General features: G+C 46.4%; 1 protein-coding gene across 4 annotated transcripts in view; it reads right to left on the bottom strand.

Annotated features, from left to right (window-relative positions):
- Positions 1-19,500, bottom strand: part of L3mbtl3 (L3MBTL3, histone methyl-lysine binding protein) — a 113,190-nt gene that overhangs the window by 91,496 nt on the left and 2,194 nt on the right. For 3 of the 4 annotated variants that reach the window (XM_004630254.3, XM_023714281.1, XM_004630255.2), the window contains exon 1: positions 17,898-17,975. The exons of the other annotated variant lie outside the window; for it this stretch is intronic. The gene's annotated coding sequence lies outside the window, so the exon portion shown is untranslated. Of the gene's footprint in view, positions 1-17,897; positions 17,976-19,500 lie in introns of those variants that run through there. 4 annotated transcript variants of the gene reach the window in all.

Below are 19,500 nucleotides of genomic sequence, written 5' to 3'. Positions count from 1 at the left end.
CACTGTGACGTTCAACATGCTTTGCAACCACACCAGTGTCTACGTGAGGCCACACTTTCACTTACTGTACTCCAACCAAAACACTGTACTGCAGCAGACAAAGACGAAGCGGACGTAAGACGTAGCTACCTTCTATTACGCTAGATATAAAACAGGTTTGCAGAAATGTGAAACAAGGCTGCATCGCCCATATTTTTACTTTTGTTTTGAAATTATGTCTTTCATAAAAATCATGCCTTCACATATTATCACATACTGGACTTATTATTGTCACTTTACAATAAATAGTTCAAATCTATTTCTAATTCAGTGCCCACACACAATACTTCTTTGACCTTTTTAAACACTTTAAGTGTAAAGCAGATGTGAGACAGAAGCCTGGCAGCCACTGCCAAATGAGCCTTTTCCCCTAGGGAAAAAAAGAGCTGCTGCAAAGAACAAGAACAACAAAAAAGGAAATCTTAAATCTAGATTACAAGAGATTAAGAGACAAATTAACCAATCACATTATCACAATTCCTAGGTCTGCTCTCCATGCTGAATTAAATTACCCTTTAAAAAATGATTATCAGACAGAAGGGTTAGAACTAACACCCACTGCCTGCTATCAGAGACCGTCACTGCGTTAAGCAGACGTGGCACACGCTCTCGACAGGGGAGTTCTCCCTCACATTTGCGTGATACAAACTGAAATGGAGAGATGCAACGACGTGTGCGACATGTGCTATATGTTAATCAATGCAAGTAAAGTGGTAAAATTTGACGGGCAGCCTGGTGGAACTGTCCAGATACACATAGAGTCTACAGCAGTTTATTATACCACCTTCTAGCTTTGTATATGCTTGAAAAAAAAAATCCCAAACATTTTTTGAAGAGTAGTCTCCTTTCATACATAATATTTTCATTATTAGATACTCAACAGAACAAACCTTGAGCTTCTTTGAACAATAACTACCTTCTGTTGGAAATTTCCAGATATTTTTTCCCTTTAACCAGAGAAAAATACCAAATATTTGATACTACAAAATGTATGTAATTTGAATTAGAATCATATTTTACTACATTGAGACTCAATCCTCAGGGGATAACCCGCTCGGGCTCCCCTCCTGTCCCCTTCTCGGACCGCTGCTTTCTTTCCCTCACTAAATATATTCTGCTCATAAAAAAAATAAAAGACTCAATCCTCAAACTAAGAACTAGGACGTAAAAGTCCTGAAGGAGAAATAATGTAAGAAAGTAGAGAAACATGAAATGAAGGAACGCTTGCCTTCGTGCTGTCCCCGGGCCCCGCTCCTACCCCAGGGAAAAGGGTCAGCAAGGAAACCGACTCCCCGTTAAGTGGTGTGGGCACGGCAACTTTTTCCTGGTGGCCTGCAGACAGAATAATTTTCTCCCCGCTGGATAAACTGAGCAGAACCATAACCTTTGGTGTTGTCTTACCTAAAAGTTTCACGTGCATAAAGTGCACAGCAGTCAAACCTTCCCCATGCCTAGGAGGATAAATCTAAAAGCCAGGACTGTTCTGAACTTGCAGTAAATTTTCATTATGGGCTTCAAGAAATATCAGAAGATGCTCTGGTGATAGAAAACAGTAATAACGCTACACAGTGAAACATTACTCGGCCTGTAACCACATATCCAAAGTATGTAAACATTATTTCCATCCATGTTTTTCTCATTCCAAGGCTTATGGATATTTTATATTAAATATTATAACACAGAAACGTTTACTACAGTACCTTTCCAACCACCTAGTTTTATTACAGCCACTGGCTACTTTCACTGCCACAGAAGTCTGAATGGCTACAACAGCTGCAGGGCTTCCCCTAAATATTAATCGGGTAGAACAGCTTCGAGCCAGCATTATTTTAACACAAGCTGCTGGTTCTAAGACACTCCGAGATTTCCTCCCTTGTTCACACTCCATATGGTTGCATACCTGCATACAAACACACAGTTCTTTCACTTCAACCTCTCGAGTCTTACGCAATATTTTCAATACTTAGAGAAGTCTTTGCTTCACTTTGCCCCTGTAATTACCACTTGATGCTACTCCGCAAGAGCCCATGTGTAACCTGTATGCCAGAAAACCAGGCTATAAAAACCAGGTAGGGAACAGAGTCACAGGAGATTACTAACCGTATTTCACATTCTGCAGGAAATCCTGCCCCAACTCTCCTGCTAAATGGTGCTGAGATTTCCACTTACCTTAGGTGGTAATAAAATCAGTTTATTATTTTATTTTATTTTTTGCAGTGCTTCTGATTGAACCCAGGGCCTTGCACATGTTAGGCAGCTGCCCTACTGCTGAGCTACATTTCTCATTTGTACTCAGCAATCCTACCTGAAGGGGGCAGCGACGCAGCTCAGTGACAGAGTGTGTGTTCCACACACTTGAGGTTCCACATTCAATCCCCACCCCTCAAAAACTCCTGTGTGGACAGACAGTGGAGAAGAGGGATCCTCCTATTCCTACATGGGCCGTTATAAGTTGGAACAGTCATTTCAGAAACCGATATTCAAGACCCAATCTTACAACTCAGCAATTCTATTTCTAGAAATTTCTTTTACAGAATTGCTTTTATGTTGCAAAACTATAAACAGCCCAAATGTCCACCAGCAGAGGACAAATGTATTCCATCCACATAAAAGTATGATGAGAAAGAGCCTCACATCCTGGTAGAGAAGGAACCGCAAGGTAGAATTAACCTCACTAATTCTAGACACGGCCCAAACACTGTGTTACCCTCTATGGAATATAAAAGGGGTGCATAAGTAGGTGAGCCATAGATCATTCTAGAAGGATTCAGCAGGCGTTGGGAATACCGGCTATGTCCCAGAAAAGGCAACACTTGGCTAAAAGATGGTCATCAGCGGGTTCCTTCCCTCTCTACACTCTTGGTTGTACCTGATAAATGTTAAAATACTATTTTTAATTATAAAAATTAGTTTTTAAGTTTTTTGTGTTTATTTAAAACTATGACAGACCAGGGTTCAATCCCTGGGGTACACTGAGATGGTGACTAAAACTGGGCACAGTGGCGTATGCATGTAATCCCAGTGCTTGGGAGGCTGAAAACAGGAGGATCACTATGAGTCCAATCTGTGTAGTGAGACCCCACAGTCCTTGTACTAAAATACAAAAAAAAAAAAAAAAAAAAACTGTAAAAGGAGCTGGGCATGGCAGTACAAATGTGTAACTCCAGTACTCAGGAGGCTGAGGCAGGAGGATTGCTGGGAGTTCAAAGCCAGCCTGGGATACAAAGAGTTCCAGGTTAGCCCGAACTACATAGCAAACCCTGTTTCAAAAAAGAAAAAAGACAAAATAACATAAAAGGCATGTCTTTCCATGAAAATGCCTCTTATACTGCCCACCACCGAGTCACTAAGGGAAATCGATTTCTGCCAACCTCCTCGGGCACTGCGTGCACGGTGGGCGCTAACTGGCTACGCCAAGGAGCCGCTCCACGGATGGGCAAGCAGAGGAGGCGCAGCGCCCGCTCCTCCTCACACAAGGTCGCACTCCAGGCTGCACACTGGTGGCTCCAAGTAACACCTTAAGCTCTCGTGACACTACTGATGGTCCTCTGGCAGAAGTGTGATTCTGAATCACGCCAGCCAAAACTGGGGGCCGGGGCCAACTGTCTGGCCTGGCCGGGATCCAGGCTGCGCTGAGTCACAGCACTTCGTCCTAATGCTGGGAAGGCTGCGACTGAAGCACCAACACTGCTGTTCTTTTGTAAGAAAGGTAACAAATGCAGGGCGTGGTGATGCACGCCTGTGATCACAGCGCTTGGGCGGCCGAGGTGGGAACGTCAATCCGAGTTCGAGGCCAGCCTGAACCACACAGCAAGAACCTGCCTCAAAAATAAATAAAACAAACAAAACGAACTGCCCTTGAATTAAGCCTCATGCTGAGGACAGGATGAGGGAATATGGAAATGTTTATGAGACAGATCCTTGCCTCACCACAAAATAGGAGTTTCAGATAAAGGCTGCAATGTCAAAAGCGGCGATGAGTCAGACGCCCTGTGAACAGGACTACCAGGGCTCCAGAAGCAAATCACTGCAAAAGATGTGTGGATTTGGTGGTATGTCCTCCTAACAGTATAAAATCACCAAAGGGTGACAAGCAGGTGAGGGTCATTTCAATGCTTCACTCACCCTTCAGCAGCTCTACAGAAGGAATGCTGCGCTACGGTGACTGGTGCTGGCCTGGGACCTGCCCTGCCTAAACGTCAGGAATCATTTCGCCTCAACTGGAGACCAACAGAAGGCCTGTGTCCTCCAAATCCTTCCCTCAAGCCACCTCCTTGCTATCTGCTATGCGCAGATGAAAGGTGCGCAGAGCAAGGGGGCAGACCCTCCAGGGCTGAGGAAAAGCAGCAAACCTGCCTGCCAAGGGCCGAGATGAAGACAGCAGTGCTCTGAAGACCAGCAACCAACCGGGGAGCCCACCACAGAGCGTGGAGGGTGCTGAGGAAGGACACAGGGGAGGGGGACACGGGGTGCAGCCTGCACAAACCCATTCCCCCCCAGTAAATGGTGCTAGTGAACATGTCAGTGGGCTGGGTGCAGTGGTGAACACCTGCAATCTCACCACTGGGGAGACCGAGGCAGGAGGATCCCCGTAAGTCTGAGGCCAGCCTGGACTACTCAGTGAGTTCAAGGTCAATCTAAGCTCTAGTGAAACCTTATTCCATTATATAAATTAATTAAAATTAAATTAAATTAAATGCCAAATCAATGGTCATTAGACTAGCTAAAGAGTTTTAATCATCTTATACCTGCTTGCTTTGAAGTTGCATTTAATAGCTTTGTAGTTATCAGATGTGATTTCAAAACCAACCCGGATGGGGCTGGAGAGATGGCTCAGTGGTCTAAAGCACCTACTTGAAACAAGTTTGGCAATGCACAGGGACCGCGGTTCAATCCCCCAGCACCACATGCCAGCCAGCCCCGCCCCCGGTGGGCTGAGCTGGCCACACATACACACACACACACACACACACACAAATAAATAAATAAATAAATAAATGTTTAAAAAAAACCAACCCGGAGAGATGGAGAGTTAAGAGCTGAGCACGAGTACAAAAGGGGGTAGACATTATTTCCAAAGCCAAGTCAGACTAAAACTCTGGGACTCAGACTAAAATTCTGTCACTCAGATGACAGCTGGAGTCAATAGCCCAAACTTTCCAGTTTGAGGTTAATAAAGCCAGGGTCCCTTGGAAGGAGCCAGTGGGGAACTCGGGCCCTAAAATCATGACCATGACCCAGGCAGATGCAGCCACTGTGGAGGAGAGTTCCAGGATGGTGGGAAAAGCCATCATCTGCTGTGGAAACCCAAAGCTTGCTGGGGTGCTGCCTACCGAGATCACGGACTTAGGAGGCTTTCTGCTTACTTTGGAGATAGGGATCGTGTGTCACCAAGCAACGCTGAACCTGGCTCTAAGAGACAGACTGGAAGTCTCGCTTTAGTAATGCCAGCTGAACAGACTCTCCACCCACCCAGCTCTCCCTGTCTTTTCCCGCACAAATCAAATTACTCCAAGAATGACCTGCCACCCCCTCGCACACTCATACCCTCCCATACTCTTCTTTGTATCCCTCATACTTCCCCAAACAACCACTTTCCTTTCGTCTTTTCTTGCACTTTTTATAATTTGACAATCACCTGCTCTGTGACTGCAGACAAACAAAACTGGCAAAGTCTTGATTTCCCCACCTGTAAACTGTGGAGACCAACAGAACCCGTAGGGGTTACAGTGAAGACTGAGCCAGGCAACTTCTTGGCTGTCTCCTGGAAATCGGGCAATAAGAGCGTAGGTTTTTTGTTTTCTGGGCAATAAGATGTTCATTTTTTTCTCTTTTTTGAGACAGGGTCTCGCTATTCAGGCTAACCTGGAACTCGCTTTGTAGCCCAGGTTAGTCTTGAACTGACACAATCCTCCTGCCTCAGCCTCCAGAAAGCCAGAATTACAGTGTGAGCTACCACACCCAGCTTAGAAGTTTCTTATAATTATCTAGCTAGACATTTGCTCTGCTTTCATAAGAGCTACTGAGCATTCTTAAAAAAAATTAGGAGGTTGGCATGGTGGCACACACCTGTACTCCTAGCACTCATGAGGCTGAGGCAGAGGGGTTGTTGAGGGTTCCAGGCCAGTTTGGGCTGCATATCAAGGCCAAGGCCAAGACACACACACACACACACACACACACACACGCACGCACGCACGCACACACGCGATCTTTTGCAAACAGGAAGGGGACTGAAAGATGGATAGAAGGGGGAGGGGAGAGGAAGAGGAAGTGAATGGAATTGACTGTGCCCTGTCACAGATCACCTCCCTGGGGCGAATGCAATCACTATGTACTGCAAACACTAACTGCTAAAAAAAAAATTAGTGATTTCTTCCAATTCATTTTTTTTCTTTTTCTATTTTTTTTTTTTTAATTTATGTATTTGGTACAGGATCTCACTACAAAGCTTACGACTCATAGTAAGCTTCCTGTTTTCAGTCTCCTAAACACCGGGATTACAAGCATGTGTGCGACACCATGGCCAGCTCAGGCTGCCCCGGAGGCGGGGCTGGCACAGCATGCGGTGCTGGGGATCAAACCTCGGTCCATGCGCTTGCCTAGGCAGCTGCTTAGTCTGTTGAGCTATCATGTTAGCCCTTTCCAATTCATCTTGTTTCAATAGCACCTATAGTAATAAGCCATCTACCTCCAAACCTGTGACACAAGAAGTCAAGACTGCTACTGTATAGACAGATGTTTCAGATGGGCATGGTGGCACATGCCTACAGCCCCAGAGATCTGGGTGACTGAGGGAGACAGGTCACAAATTTGTACTCCACCTGGGCAATTTGGTGGCTTAAAAGATGTGCTCACAAGATTAAAAAAATAAACAAATAAAAAATGAAAAACAGAGTAAGAATGTAGGTCCACGTGAAGACCCTGGGTTTAAGTCCCTCCATCTAACACACGTGCACAGTAGGTATCTTGTGAATAGTATTTCTTCTTATTTACACGTGTCATGAAGCAATCCCTTCAAAGCAGGGAGAAGCCTGCCCTGAGGACAGGAAGGTGAACCCGAACCTGAACCCGCCCTTCCCTGGAGGGCACCTGCAGAAGCCTCCTGCAGCGGCCTTGTGACCCGCCTCTGACTGCGCTGTACAAGGACATGAGGACATAGAGGCCAGGGCAACATTCCCCAGAGTCTACTGACCAAACCTGCTCTTTGGGGGTCTATGAGACCACTGTACGGAAAGAGAGGGGCCTCCCTCTCCAGTGGCCTCTGTGCCACAGCCACCTGCACCACATGGTCTCAGCGGGGTTTGCTGCAGCCGTGACTGGGCCACCGGGCCCTACATGGAGCATGGCGGTATCCAGGTCTGGAATGTGGAGCAGTGTCCCCAACATCCAGGGTAAGTTTAAGAAAAGCATACCCTCTCATCCCAAAACTGCATCCTGCTCTGAGACTGACCCTCCAGTCAGTCACCTCCTGCCACTTTTAGGACACCAGAGAAATCCGCAGCTGTCACAGAGGAATCCCATTCACAGCAGCACAAAGCCATGCAGGAGAACTGCATGGCACCACGAGAGAGGCCCGACAGAACCCCACAATCCTGGGCCAAAAGGGTTCTCCAATGCATCTCCTTTAAGTGATCCCCCATGCTATCTGATCCTCACAGCTCTCTCTGAAGACGGATAAAACGGCACTGTTGTCCTCATTTTACAGATGAGAACACTGAGGGCAACTGGCTAAGAAACAGACCTTGACTGCCCCCAGGGCGGCAATGCGCCTGGTTCAGGCAGCAGAAGAGGACTTAGTGGGATGCGAGGGGGCTGGGCAGTGCTGTTCAGCCAGAGCCCTGGGTCCGAATCTCAGCCTTAGCTTACTGGCTCTACAATCAATCAGGCTGGAGTCTACCGGCTCATGAGCCCTGCAGTGCCTCCAGCTGGAGAATGGGGGTGAGATCCACTACATGGAGACTTCACACCTGTTCATAAAAGTTAGGGCAGTTGGGAGTGTTTCCCTCCGTGGATGCTCAGCCCATCGGGGCCACAGCCATGTCTAAGACAAGCGTGCAGGCTTCTCTCCAATGTCCTCTGCCACCCAAGCCCCAGGCTGCAGGAGTCTGTGGCAGTGCAGTGCAGGGACTAATGACTGCACAGGGTCCAAACCTTGGCATCAGAGCCCTGTGTGGTCTTTCAGAGGTCTGGAGATTGGGGCGGACAAGAGCCAAGCTGAGATGTCTCAGACAAGTAGCTTGCAAAGGCTTTATCAGATTGTCCGAGTGTAAGATCAGTAACTGCTAGTTTTACAAAGTTCTTCTGAAATTTAAAAAAAAAAGAAAAAAAGAAAGGAAGAAATTTAACTACCTACTCCCCAGACAGGTACCATTTCTGAAGAGTTACCCCACATAAGGGTCGCGGTAGAGCTCAGTGGACTAAGCGCTTGTTGAGGTAAGCGCAAGGGCCAGGGTTCAATCCCTGGCACCACATGCCGCGCTGGCCCCACCCCCGGGCACGCTGAGCTGCTGATAGAGTCCAGGTGTGGTGTCGCACCCTGTAATCCCAGCACTAGGGAGGCTGAAAACAGGAGGATCACTACGTAGTGAGACCCTGCACCAAAAAAAAAAAAAAAAAAAAGAGTTACTCCACACAGGCACCCTTACTGTGACCCAGGAACCTCCCTGCACATCAGTGGCAGTTGAGGGCCTGCTTTCCAGACACCTGGGACAGAGGTGAACCGGAAATCCTACAGGACAGAGAGCAGCAGGTACAGGGAGAAGAGCGCTTCAGGCCCTCCACAGAGTGCGCTCGAAGCCTAGCAGCCAGGGACAGTATTCCTCTACCCTGTGCTACCCTGAACAATGCACATGCATGTCAGACCCAGGAGGAAAGGTGAGAAGACAGCAGCGACAGCCCACTACAGCACTGATACACACCGCCCTCCTGCAGGTGGTTTCGAGGGACAAGTGAGCCACAAGCAGCGGGAAGTTCATGGAATGAATGCATGCGTGGGGGACATGCAGCAGGCTTTCAGTGGAGAAGCTATCCGAGGAAGCAACGCATTTCTCCCTTCATTTTATATTCACCAGAGAAAACCCTAAGTAACGATGGGGCTGCTAAGTATTTATTTATCTCTGGCAGAAGCACAACATTAGCACTCCAAGCAACTCCCCTTATTTAAGCATCAGTGAAGAACACATCAAAAGAAGTTCAATTCAAATCCTAAACGAGCGTATTCAATAAGAAGAGAAAACTCTAAATTCACACGTGAAGCCTCTCTCACAGGTACTGCTGAAAGGAAATGTTTCCTTGCAAATCAAGCGTGACAGATACAGCTTTCATACTCTCCTCACCCTGCCTGATAGAAGCCCTGGATCGCAGGCTTACCAGAATTGAGATCTGCTGAAGGGAGAAGTGAAATCCTGCCCTCAGGGCCCAAGTTCATAAATTTAGGACAGGCAAAAACTAGATTACTTCCATGTGAGAAGTGAAATCTCAGTACAATCAAGAACAAATCCTTGAACATCTGGGGTTTCTATTCCCTACTTTCCTTGGCTAACAAGCACTTGATTGTCAACTAATCCATGCAGGCTTTACACATGAAATCACAGATACCCAGATGGCACATGCCTGTCATCCCAGCACTTAGGAGGCTGAGGCAGGAGGATCACTACAAGTTTGAGGCCAGTCTGAGCTATACAGTGAGGTCAAGGTCAGCAACTACATAGTGAGACCCTGACACCCACACACATACATATTAGAATGGTTCTATCTTACCAGCGTTTTCCCAAACACACTCGCATTGTAGTAACTGGTCATAGCTTAAGGCAAGATCCAGTTTGGGTGCAGCAGTCATGATTTCTGTGGATTGCGATCTGCTCCGCCACAGGAGTCACCAAAAGCAACCTCTACAAAATCTCAACTTCCTGCCCCTCTGTTTGTTACTGTAACAAGGACGAATTATCTGAGATTGTGTGGCCTAACCTACTTACTTCCTCTAAAGAAGGAACAGAAAATGAAAAATGCCTTTTAAGAAAAAAAAAAAAAATACACTCAGAAAGTGAAATCCCTTAACTGACATTAGCAGGCCGACAGTCTGATACACTCTCATCAATCGCTTCTGTTTGAAGTTCGGGCGCAGTGCGTGGACTGCACCCCAATGGGTGGCCGAAACGGCCTTGCCACTGCTGTGATCTCATCAACATACTACACTAGAGGAGTAATAATAGCAATTTACACCCACTGGAGAGATTCAAAGGCCATAAAAAGAACAGGAACCTGTCTGACAGATATTTCTAAGCTTTTGATACATATGCATGAACCTAAATTGGAAAAGAAAAAACTAAAAGTAGTGTCTTGTTCTTTTTTAACTTCGTAATCTTTTTAAAAGAATGCTAAAAGTGGTATCTTACTCTGACTCATATTTTTGTTGAACACAGAGATAAAATTAAAAGATTTACACTTGATTTCTCTTTCACATGTAATAAATTCGATTTCACCAGATTTTATTTCTCTCACTGAAGAGATGCCCACCGGGCTTAAACTGATCATCATTTATACTCAATCTTTTTATCAATATGTCAGTCAGCTAAGCTTTAAGTCTATCAAATGGGAACACAAGTCAAGAGAGTAAATTATTTAGATCATTTAACAACTGGACCAGACACGTGATGGCGTGGAAACTTCAATTCACTACTGAGGGTGTCAGAGTGCAGCAGACGGGGGGACAGTGAACTCATTCTGGTGCCTGGATCATCCTCCTCAAAATGTTCTAGGCATTGAATGACTTTTGTTCTATAAAATTATATACAGAAAACTATGGCACCAGCTTGAAAAGGCCTTGCACATCGTAAGCGCTCAAGAGAAGTACCAGCGCACAAGGCGTCACTACTCAGCAGCCCGTGCACGCAGCGGCATGCTTCTCACTCAGACTGAAGACCGCTCGAGGAGCCCGCCTCACACAGGAGAGACGAGGAATTCCCAGGACCCCACACCAGCATCTGGCAGTGACGGCTGCCCTCCTTACTTAGGGTTAGGGTACGGGTACAAACACAGGGCCCAGCCTTCTGGTCAGTCTACACACAGGTGATGACAGGGCCGCTCCTGCACATCTTCTTGGTCGTACCCAATTTTCCTTTCTCGTTCTAGGACACCCATGCCCAACCCTGGCTCTTCTCCCTTATTACCGCTATTCCTTCATTTTCTTCTTTGCTCTCAAAATCCTACTCCTGAGTCAATTCCATCACCTTCTATACCTTCTAAGTCCATTCGTAAACCTAGGTCCTGTTCTTTTTGACTGACTGCTTTATTAACAGCATGACATCATTTCAAGGCCCTGAACTAGACCAAGTATTCTCTCAATTTTGGTTTAGAAAAAGAAAAAAATAACTGAAGTAAGTTTTCTTCCCAGCATTTCTAGTCCATATTCACTGCAGCTCAACTTAGCATAAACCAATGTGGAAGAGTAAATCTATTAACTTGGAAGAGCATCTTCTTTGAAATCTTCTAGTATTGCTGTTTTGAAACTCAGAAACCTAAGGATGTAACCAAGCAATCCTAACCTAGTAAAATTTTCCTGGAACCAGCTCTTTCTTATGCAAAATTCTGAGTTAGACAAGTCACATGTACCTCTGAACACCATTTGATTTTTTTTTATTTTTTAGGGGTTTTTTTTTTTGTATTTTTTTTTTTTAGGGAACGGCCTACAGGGTGTTCAGGTTCTCACTACTAGATCAGACCTACAGTGATCCACCTGCTTACAGCCTCCCAAGAGCTGGGATTACAGGCACACGCCAGCCACCATGCCCTGTCTCAATTGCCATCTCAGCACGCCCGGGATCAAACCCCTGGCCCCTGCACCTGTTTGCAGGTACTTTCACGAAAAAGTTTCTTTTTATTTTTTTGTTTTGTGCAGGGTCTCACTACTCAGTCCAGATGCAGAGTGATCTTTCTGATTTCTGCCTCCTAAGTGCTGGGATTACAGGCACGTACCACCATACCCAGACTCCATCGCTGGCTCAGCGTGTCAGGCAGAGCCAGGGATTGAACCCTGGCCCCTGCACTTACATAAGCAAGCGCTTAGTCTGCTGAGCTATACCGTGCCCTTGCTTGCACATACTTTAATCCACTGAGCTATCTGGCCGGCCCCACCATTTGAGTTCTTGTGTGTCTTTTTGAGACAGGGTCTTGCTATGCAGTTCAGGCTGGTCTGGAGCTCACTTTCTAGCCTAGGCTGGTCTTGAATTGACAACAATCCTCCTGCCTCAGCCTCCCCAGTGCTGGAATTATAGGCAGACCATTTGCTTTAAAAGAGAAATAGCACCAAATGTCCAAGGTTAGTGAAAACAGAACCTAGGAGAGTAGTAGGCATACAGAAGTTACACCTAAGCATTTTAGGTGAATAAATAAGAAAATACAGAAACCTGAAACACCTACCAGTGCCTGACACTTGTCTTGGTTACTCTTCTCTCATTGCTGGGACAAACACCCGACACTCAAAATGAAAGAAGAAAAGGTTTATTTAGCTCACAGTTCCTGAAGGATTCAGTCCATACTCAGCTGGCTCCGGAGCAGACTGGCACATGGCAGAGGGCAGCAGTTCATGGTGGCGGAAGGCAGCAAAACAGTAAGAGCAAAAGGGAGGAGAAGCAGCAACAATGGCAACAGAGAGGAAGTCTGTCTCTCTTACATTGCATTCAGGCCATCTGCCCCAGGCTGGCTACAGTACTCACACCCATAATCCCAGCAGCACTTATACCCATAATCCCAGCAGCACTCACACCCATAATCCCAGTGGATCATGAGTTCATCACAACCTCTAGAAGTCTGCCCCATGACTGCATGAGGCTTTAGGAGGCCAACAAGACAAACCATAACAGCACTCAAAAGCCATTCACTGTACAACTGCCAATCAATATGTCACCTGTCTGCAGAGCACACGCTCTGCCTGGTCCCTAGCACAGGCACAGGTTTAATACCACATCCAGCCATTCCACCACAGTCCCTGTGCCTTTATCTTACTGCCCACTCGTACTCAGTCTCAGCTTAACCATGGCTTTGTTCTGCAAACCACCTTACACAGGAGTGGCTGGGCACCAATGAATCACGCACACGCTGAGACCGAGGACTGAGGGGCTACTTCTTGGTACCTCGGACACACCCGGTCGTTTGACGCTGTTCTAAGTGTTGGCTGTATACATCATTCCTCAGTAGCAATTTGCTTGTAACAGATACCCAATGAGCATTTGTTAACTAAATACACAACACTGCTTTACAGTACATATGAAAGACAACCAATGCAGAAAGAATACTTTAATATCCTACATAGAACACAAATGCAGCCTTTACAAGCAGCATCCAAATTCTTATTCTAAATCCACCTGTGATGGGGCCAAGAAAATAGCTCAGTACAATAAGCACTTGCCTGACAGGCACAAGGGCCTGAGTTCAATCCCCAGTTCACCAAAGAAAAAAAAGAGAGAGATTTTGGGGCCGGGGAGATGGCTCAGTAGAATAAGAGTTCAATCCCCGGTTCCACCAAAAAAAAAAAATCCACCTGTGAGGAGAGCGCTTGAGCCCACGAGACAAAGTGATCTCCTAACTGGACTCAGGTCCCTTTCCCCCAGTGCCCTGTTTTTCTTTCCACACTATCCTGTCTCCTCCTAAGTGGGGACTTCCTGGTCTCACACATCAAGGGTAGCTAGCCCTGGCGTCTCCTTTCGTTTACTGATGCACAACAGCTACCGTCCACACCAGCTCATAATCTCCTTTCACCGACTCATAGCCATACGTATCAATGCAATAATTTAACACACTACAGAGAAAAGCTGAGCATATTCCCACAGGATAATGATTCTCTTGACAAAATGTATCTTCTAATGATAGCTCACACTGTAAGGTATCAGGCAGGCGTGATGCAGCACACCTACAAATGCAGCACTCAGGAGGCGGAAGCAAGAGCATCGCCACAAGCTCAAGGCCTGCCTGGGCTCCACGGTGAGACCGTGAGTTCAAGGCCAGGCTGAACTGTATCCAGACCCCAGCTCAACAACAACAAAAGTCAAGATGCCATCTATAGATGTATACGGAACACGTAAATAATCCTCTCTAAACACAGTATCTTCACCTATGAGGTATAAATGAAAAATGCAGTGAGTGTTTACATTTTAATAAATTGTCACAGTGCAAGACACTTTGCCTTTACTGTCTCTCAAAATACTGTCCCTCAGAGCGAGCACATATATCCCACTGCTGTTGCCCGTTTTTTCTGTTGAGTGTGTGTGTGTGTGTGGAACCCGGGGTTGAACTCAGGCCCTTGCGCTTGCCAGGGAAGCGCTCATTCCACTGAGCCATCTCCCCGGCCCCTGCTGCCGGTTCTAAAGCAGTTCTGACTGTCCTTTTTCCTGAGTGTCTTTAGTTGTGCTGTCTATCTGCTCCAATGCCCTGAATCAAATTAGCAATCAATGTACCTCGGATAAGCCTACCTGCCTACCACACTGCACCAGCACAAAGCTACTTGAATCAAAATCAACTCAAAACATTTATTTTCATTGATCACTCATGAGAGAACGCAACAGTCTTGTCACCGGCCTCCCTTTCCACTAGGTGGCGCCCAGCAGCGGCATTCACCACATTTTTGATCACATCTCGGAACAGTGGAAGGAGAGGAGTGCAGCCAATGAAGTAAGTGTGAGCGAGGGAGGGAGGGGAAGCACCTGGGGACAGGAATGCATCTTTCACGTCAGTGTTTTTCTTTTTTTAATGTAATCACCCTTACATATCCTGAAAGCCCCCAAGTCCTTGTGAGAAATAGTCTCTCAGTAGCAGCCAGAAGGTCAGGGGTAAGGCAGCTCTTCACTGGAAAGTCACCTTGTGAGGCCAAAGAGAAGGCGGCGGGCCCACCCATTACACGCAGTACACACAACTCAGGTCCGCCCTGATGAGGGAAAAACGTTCCTTACTGGTTTCTAAAGGTTAAGCATCAAAAAAAGAAAACAGAAACACGCCACACCGTGCCACGTCCACCAGTCTGCGCACATACGGGCGGTCCGACAGAGCGCCAAGTCTGCAACTGTTGGCTCCGGGGGTTCCGACGGCCACGACCCTCCTTCTTTCCCACCTGCTCCATGTGCGGCCGCTGTGAGCTGACTCCCCGCAGAGCTGGGCGTGCAGCCTCCTCCGGGGGTCTGGGGAACTCTACGGGGCCAAACCTCATCTTCCCAAAGAGTTCAGCACCAAGAGCTCAGAAAACGCTGCCGGAGGGGTCACTCACTCGCCCACCCTGGAACCCTAAGGACAACCCTGTCCTCAACCACATGAAATACGTTCTCTTACAAACTTCCCACTCGGACTACAACTGTGCTGACCAGTGCTGCGTAAAATAGTATACAATTCTTTAAAAACAAAATACCCAACATACCAGGAGAAATTATTCGAAAAATCAACTCTCACTAATGCAGGGACTAATGAAATAGGACACGTATTTCTTTGCTTTCCTCAACTAATGGGGTTAGGATAAAACTGAGTATGTCAAGATTAGTTTGCCATGCTCAGAATCACTAAACCGATAATAATGACAACCAGCATGTGTAGCTTTTTCCACCTAGACTGGCTCTAAACAAAATTTAAGTGTGCGTGCCAGCCCCGCCCCCCGCATGCACTGAGACGCCGATTGAGATTGGGCGAGATGGTGCGCGCCTGTAATCCTAGCACTTGGGAGGCTGTACACAGGCAGATCATTATGAGTCAGACCCTGTACACCCTGTACACCCTGTCTTAGATTCATTAAAAAAGAAAAACCAAACCCAAAACTTAATAGTAAAAGGGGTCTAGAAAAGAGGCGGGAAAAGCCGTGAGGTGGATTTTCCCTACACCCAGGCCTTCACAGGCACCAGCTTTTGGCTTGAGTTAGCTTAAAGCACTACTACCCCAGTTACCTATTTCTCAGCCTCATGTCCCTGTGGACTCCCGCAACCAAAATATTAATTATACTACCTGAATTCCCTTCACACCAAGCCTTCTACTTCCACTGCCCTCCCATCTCCACAATAAGGCCTTATTCTCAAGTATTTCTTTCATCTGTTCTTTTCATTTATTAAATGACTAATTGGAGATAAATTTAGGCTTTGCATCCAGCATCATGATGAAGCTCCACCTCTCTGTTCAAGGATCTAATACTAAAAGTAAATCACTTTTTTCTCAAGAAAAGAAATCCTGCTGGAAGTTTTCACACACACCACCACCACCACCACCACCACAAACCAATCTAAAACTTTTAGGCAAGACTTAAATCAGCACGCTAGACAGCCTCCCTCCTGCCCTTCACAAAGCCTGGCTAAAATTATAACTACAACCAACACACACTTGAATAATTATTTGACTCTTAAAATCTTGTTTTATTTTGTCCTTTTCTTCAAAAAGAGGAAAGGAAAAAACTGTCCTCATTTTCCAGACGACAAATCTAAGCTGAAGGAGGAAAAACGACCTCCAATGGTGACATATTAGGGGAAGAGGTCCAGCCTTCCAATTTCTTTTATTTATTTTTTTAAATTTATGTATTTGGTACAGGGTATCACAGAGCTCGGACTCTTAGTGATCCTCCTGTTTTCAAACTCCCCACTGCTGGGATTACAGGCATGGGCCACCATGCCCAGACTCAGTCGCCAGCTCAGTGTGCTCAGGGGCATAGCCTGGTGCCAGGGATCAAACCCTGGTCCCTCCAGTTGCCAAAGCAGGCGTTTAGTCTGCTGAGCTATCTCACCAGCCCTCAGCCTTCCTACTCCTACTCTAGCCCTCTTCCTTCAGCCACATTGACTTCCTACATTAAAAAAAAAAAAACCCACTGACTTCAACTCTCTGTCCAAGCACGAAGCCCCCACCCCAACCCTCGCAATCTTCTCTTACCCCCACTGTCCCTGCTGGCACCCACACGATCCTGCTGCCACATCTATTTCTTTTGCTAATGACACCCCCGAGGATGATCCACACGCGCGCAGAAGCACTAAATGACAACACACACCTGCTAAGGTGCACCTCTACATTCTTAATGATTCAGCGTGACTTCTAGACCACACCTGGGCCCATAAGGATTATCAGCCCAGCTCATGGAAGAAAGAATAACTGGCTTAAGATAGGCCTCAGATTAGTAGAGATGAGCCGGTACCTTCCAAAAATCATAGAAAAGAACTTACAGGACAAAAGCCGTGCCCCATGGAGATGCCTTCTGAAGGGAACACACCCACACTAACTCTAACCTAACTGTAAATAAAGTGATATCAGGCAGGACTCCACCCCGCTTGCATTTAAGCCATAGGAGTGACTTAAATACTTCAAAATCCTCATCGCAAATTTCAGCCACAAAATTTTATCACAGAGACCCCAACAATGGCCTGGAATCTTCCACACCACCAAATACCTATGCAACAGTTAAATGAATTTAGGATCACTTTTTCCAGTTCTCCTGCATTTTCAATTCCAAAGAATAAATGATTTGCTTTTAGCAGAGGACAGGTGCTGAAAGTACGCCAATTTAAATATTACCCAAGAAAATCTCACGTTCCCTAACATTACACTTAAATTCATTCATTCAACACAACCCTCACAAACTTAGGGTTGTTTTGTTTTGTTTTGTGACAAGGTCTGGCTATGAAGTCCAGGTTCGCCTTGAACTCACTATGTATCCTAGGCTGGGTTTAAACTGGCATGGATCCTCCTGCCTCAGCCTCCCTGGAGCTGGGATGACAGGCCTGTGCCGACACACTGGACAGACAGAGGTGTTTCTGCTAACTCCGTCCCACTCTCCTTCCTCATCTTCAAATGTGGCCTCTAACACTTGCCATTCTATCAGGTAATTTGTATCACCAAGCAAATCTTACCTTGTAGCAGTGAAGAAAGAAACGTCAGGTGGTCTTCACAACTGCTGCTACTCCAAGACTCCCCTTAAGGACCTAGCATTGATTTTAAAAGAGAAAAATAGAAATCAAAACACCTCTATCTACAGAAGCCCTTAGGTCCACCAACTACAATTAATCACTTTCCATGTCTAAACACTGGCATTCTTAGCTCGACATCACTGTGTTAAAATAAACTAGAGCCAGATGAGATGAAATTGATTTTAATTATTCATCTCATTCTCATATCCGAAATTCACCCAATCAAATCTCTCATCGTCTAATAGATGGGTGAAAGTGACAGGATATTCGATACAACTTTAATTCCCCCCCCCAAATTTATCTTTAGAATTACCCCAATACTTTAAAGGACACACACTTTGCAAATAATGGATATCTATCCTGTAAGCAGTTTTTATCCACATGCTACCAAAATGTTTTCAATCACAGATTGTGCAAAGTATTCAAAAATCATTTTTTAACCAAAGAAACAAAACTACACCTTTAAAACTACACAGGACACTGAGGCTGAGGATATAATTCAGAGGCACTGCGCCTGCACAAGGTCCTGAGTTCGATTCCCAGCACCAACAAATAAATAAATACCAAAAAATGTACACAGGGCGTCTACATACATAACTATACAGCCAAGAAATGTAACATGGGCCCCAATTTACATTTCCCAGAGAATAAAATGACCAGCATATATAAAAGGTAAATCCTTAAAAGACCTTTCTCCGTTTTTTTTTTCCAGTTTTAAACACATTATGTCATTTTGTACTCTTATTAATATTCAAAATGAAATCATTCTCCTTGACTCATAACTAAAAATTGAGGAAAGACACAACGACACAGAAAACCACGCAACTGTCCCTTCCCTGGGAGCGCCCGGGGGTCAAATCCAACAAGAAAAGCAAAGGATGCTTTTGCGTCATGGTAAAACGGAGGAACACGACGGGGCCTGAACGCTGGGCGCGCGGCTCTCGCTTTACCCAGCTCTCCGCTCCGCTCCGCCGCAGCCCTGCACGCAGCCGGGGCGGCCGCCGCGGTCCTCTAAGGACTCCCACGTCTGAGCCGGCCGCGTAGCCACAAGTACAGGCCAAACTTTGCTCCCGGCCTCGCGAACTTAGGACGCGTCCAACCACTAGAGGTCTCCCCTTGGCCAGTTTTGCACGTTCGCTATTTTGAGGCACTTGAAACTTTCCGGAGAAATGCTCTCTAGTGGAGTCAGTGTTTTTGTAAAAACTTGCGCAAAAATCCACGCGACCGAGATGGCCAGGGCAGAGCCCCGGGGCTCCCACCGCCAACAAACGCGTCGCCAGCAACGATCTAAGATCCAGATGACAATCCCGCGCGCTCGACCGCCCCGGCCGACGCCCCCACGGCCCCTCAATCCGTACTTCACCCCTCCGCTTCCCCTTCCCTGGGAACAATTTTTTTTTAATCTAGTTTTGTTTCCGTGCTCTCCGAATGATCCCGAGGGCATGCTGCTGGCGGGGACCCCGGTGGTTGAGGAGTGGGCTCGCGGATGGGGGGCGCCCAGGAAGTTGCAGAAGGAGAGAGACTGTTTTTCGGGTCCCCTCAAAAA

Source organism: Octodon degus, unplaced genomic scaffold, assembly GCF_000260255.1.
Source record: "Octodon degus isolate 3935 unplaced genomic scaffold, OctDeg1.0 scaffold00034, whole genome shotgun sequence".
Classification (NCBI taxonomy): Eukaryota; Metazoa; Chordata; class Mammalia; order Rodentia; family Octodontidae; genus Octodon; species Octodon degus.
The sequence above is the reverse complement of the archived record's forward strand: the minus strand, read 5'-3'. Positions and strand labels throughout refer to the sequence as shown.